This window comes from Lactuca serriola, chromosome 8, assembly GCF_051521515.1.
Source record: "Lactuca serriola cultivar US96UC23 chromosome 8, Lser_US96UC23_V15, whole genome shotgun sequence".
Taxonomy (NCBI): Eukaryota; Viridiplantae; Streptophyta; class Magnoliopsida; order Asterales; family Asteraceae; genus Lactuca; species Lactuca serriola.
In genome coordinates this window covers 91534847-91539055 of record NC_136415.1, presented here as the reverse complement: position 1 = coordinate 91539055, position 4209 = coordinate 91534847, and the positions used below count along the sequence as shown (strand labels likewise).

The following is a 4209-nucleotide window of genomic DNA, read 5'->3' as shown; positions in this document are numbered from 1 at the left end:
GTTTCGTATGTAAATAATCCGTAGGTACTCCGTAGTAAACGTGTTTCGTAGATATATTTGTGTCAGAATATTCCATAGGAAATGCGTAGGAAGGTTTGTAGGTAATTTGTAGAGAAAAAATTACCAACAAGGGTTTTTCCTACAACCCGTTTTCTGTAGTAAATCTGTAGGTAACACCTTGCTCATACAAATTTCCTACACATATGTAGGTAATTACTTAGTTCTCTAGTAGTGCTGCAAATTAATTAAAATCATTTGCCCTAGCGGTAATTAGTGATTCTGTCAATTGAAAGGTCAGAAGTTTAAATCTTACTAAAAATATATGTGATAGTTATGAGTAGATCTATTGTCGTTCCAAAAAATAAATAAATATACAATCAATGATAGAATAAATATACAATCGATGACAGCCCATGAGCCGAAGCCAATAAGCTAAACACGTACAAGTTAGAACATTAATAAATCGGAATATATACATAGTTTAACAGTTTCTTCTAGTCATATTAAATATTATAATTAACAATTATTATTGGTATATTAACAGCAACACTCAATTCATATATGGATTTTCTATTTGAAGAATTGGATGATTTTGACACACAAACTGAACTTCAGACTTTATTTCACTTTAAATATGTGACCTTCCATGCAAAAAATAATAGAGACATGCATATTGATTCAGAGTGGGTCCGATAGTCGATCATTAACTATTATTTTGGAAATGAATACATGTTAGCATGTATGATTTGAGATCACTGGACACAAGAACATGCATGTGTCGTCCAGACTAATATCCTCCCAATTATTTTGAATCTTCAGCCTGTCAAAGATGCTACATTTATACTGTTTTGCTTGTATTATATTATCGTCCACTTATTTATAATTTAATTCATCAAATTTATAAATTTTATGTACCAAAAAGAATATCTTGGACAACTTAACGTGTTGTGTTGGTTTAAGCAGTCCAACTATCTCAAGAATATTAGTGATTTATATAAAAACTTACTTATAAACAATGCACAGTTAATTACTATAAAATTTAGCATATTCAGATTAATTTTGTTTTTCTAAATGATTTTATTTAACTAAAAATTGTGCGAATGCATATATTTTGATTTTAGAAATTAAAGTTTAATCGGGAGAAAAAATATATAAAAAAAACATGTTCACTATCATTTTCTTAATAGGAATAAAATCTGAATAAATCTAATTCAATAGAGACAAAATATTAATTGCATGAAACATATACAATAATCCATTTTTGAATTATTATAATAAAGATTGATCGATCATAATGTTTTCCAGGGAGCAAGTTGGTAATGATAATCAATTAGAAAGAGAAATTTTGATCTGCATATTATTGGGTTTTGTGATCCTTATAATTCATGGAAAAGTTTGGAAGATAGTCCCAGAGAAATAATGGGAAAGGCAAGAAAATGGATCAAGAATTTGTTGGCCGGAAGAAAAGTCAAACAAGCCGTCGATGCAACCCAAACACCACCCACTTCCATCGCACCGGCAACTCCTAAGGAGAAACGTAGATGGAGCTTCCGGCGGTCATCCGCCACACCTCCCACAAGCACAACCACCAACTCCATAGACGTAATCTCCTCTGCACCACCATCGTCATTAGTGCATGAAGCAGAAAATTACGAGCAAAAGAAGCATGCTCTGGAGATGGCCTTCGTGGCTGCAGCCACTGCAAATGCAGCAGCCACAGCCATAATTGTCAAACACACTGCTGCCACAAAGATTCAATCCGTTTTCAGGTCCTACTTGGCGAGAAAAGCTTTGTACGCTTTGAAAGGGTTAGTGAAGCTCCAAGCGCTGGTGAGGGGTCACTTGGTACGAAAACGGGCAACTGCGACGCTCCGGTGTATGCAGGCGTTGGTAACAGTTCAGGCCCGAGCTTGTGCCCGACGAAGGCGCAGTAACGATGGAGTTGACTCTTATAATTACGGGTGGCCGGACTCTGAACTTTACCAGGGTTTCAGAACTCCGGACGTATCTGAAGAACACATCAAAATTGTAGAAATGGACACCAGAAGTACTAGAAAGAGTTACTCCAAAGAACGAGTCTCCATGCACTTCTCGCCTGCACCATCGGAGCCAAGTCCGAGGGCTTACTTCCGCAACTTTGAGGACTTTAGATTGGCGTCCGCTCAAGGTAGCCCTACCATGAAACCTGATTATGCCGAATCACTATACGAATTCCCAAGTTACATGGCGAACACAGAATCATCGAGAGCAAAAGCACGATCCCACAGCGCCCCAAAGCAGCGCCCAGCGGATTTTAGTTCTGTGTATGAGAGACAGTCTTCTAGCGTCACTAGACGGAGGCCTTCCATAGAAGGAAGGAACGTCCCAAGAGCTGTCAAGATGCAGCGGTCTTCCTCTCATCTGGGTTCGAATTCAGGTGCTCAAAATCACTATCCATGGTCAGTCAAGTTAGACAAGTCGACTGTTTCTCTTATAGGAAGTGAATGCGGTTCAACAAGTACAGTCCTAACCAATGTCAATTACTGTCAATCACTCATCGGATTTGATACTTATCATCGAAACGAATACTGAACGGCTGATCATGTCACGAAGCTCCTTGATATATGATGATGCCATACGTCCATACCTTTTTAGTTTATTTCTTTTTCGATCGCTTTCAACTTCTTTGTATAAAGTAAGTGGATTATCCAGGTTTTTTAAACCACAAAGTTTAAATGGTCCATCTACTTTTATGAAAGTCAAAACAATCCAAATGAAAATGATGTAAACTACTTGAATACCGTTAAGTTATTGGATTTTAAATATTTAAACAGTGTGATTTTTCAATGTTCAAAAGTATTAATGTATCAAATTTTTCGACATTACTGAGTGTTCAACATGCCATCGGAAATGCATTGTTAGGGTATGAATTTTCTTTTGGACCACAAGAACTTTTAAAATACAGTCTATGGCGCATTTGACAAAACTAGAAGGTATAACCGGTAATGTTTCATTAAACGCATTGTGCGATAGCTTTTACATATAGGGTGTGTTCGACACACAGTGTTTAGGAGCTTAAAACGCTGGTAAAAAATGTCTCGTTGGGCGATAGGAATGTTTAGCTTTTTAACCTAAACAAAACACTCCAAAAGCAAAAGATACATGGAGTAGCTTTCAACAAAACGCTCCAAAATCAAACGCTGTCTGCTACCCGCTATCCGCTACTAGCTAGTTTTGTCGAACACGCACATAGAATGTTTTGTGTAAACTAAACGCTAAAACTTTGTAGTATCAAATGACACATTTTTTTTCAAAACAGAACGTTTTATAAAACGATAGAAGCTAAAAAATTCCCAAAAACTCTGTGTCAAACACACCTTATATTACAAATTAGAGATCTATTTATGACAATAATCGCATGCGACACAATTCGACCTAATCACTAGCCAAAACTACAATTCTTCACATTCAAGTTAAAAGGCTTTTTGGTTTAGTGATTCTAGATGATCCACATGGTTCCAGCGAGCAAAACAAATGAATCACTTGATAAATCAAAAATAACATGATTCACAAAAAAAATCTCGGGAAGATTCATTATGATAATTTGTTCATATTCACTTAAATTGTCATAAAAGTGAATTTTTTCTTGATTTACTTAAAAATGAATAATGAAGGTTTTTTTCGAGAATCTATTCTTGTGAATCATCTTACTTTTGAATAATCTAATAATTCATTTAGGGATGTCAACGGGGGCAAACGGGACGGGGATTGCATCCCCCGCCCCCGCCCCCAAAATTTTCCCGTTCCCCCGCCCCCGCCCCCGAAATCTCCATCCTTTCCACCCCCGCCCCCGATTGATTTTGGGCTAACTTATTTGGGCTAAAATAAGTTTTTGTTTGGGCTAAAAGAAACTATTTAACAAATAGATATTTATAACATAACTTTACATATTACAAACAACTTAAAAACATGTTTTTGTTGAATTTTTGTACGTAAAAATCATTTCGTTGTTTATTATACTTATATAATTAACATATGTCAATTTATATAATTTATTAATGGGGCCCCCACGGGGGTTTCGGGATGGGGCTGCCAACCCCCGCCCCCGCCCCCGAAATTAAAACGAGGGTTAACCTTGCCCCCGCCCCCGCCCCCATCCCCGATTCATTTCAACAAATGCCCCCATACGGGACGGGGCCCCCGCGGGATCGGGGTCCCACGGGACTTTTT

At 37.3% G+C, this 4209-nt stretch overlaps 1 pseudogene; it reads left to right on the top strand.

Moving 5' to 3' along the window:
• The first annotated feature begins 1301 nt into the window (after window positions 1-1301).
• Window positions 1302-2812, top strand: LOC145070280 (protein IQ-DOMAIN 19 pseudogene; annotated as a pseudogene).
• The last annotated feature ends 1397 nt before the right edge of the window (window positions 2813-4209 follow it).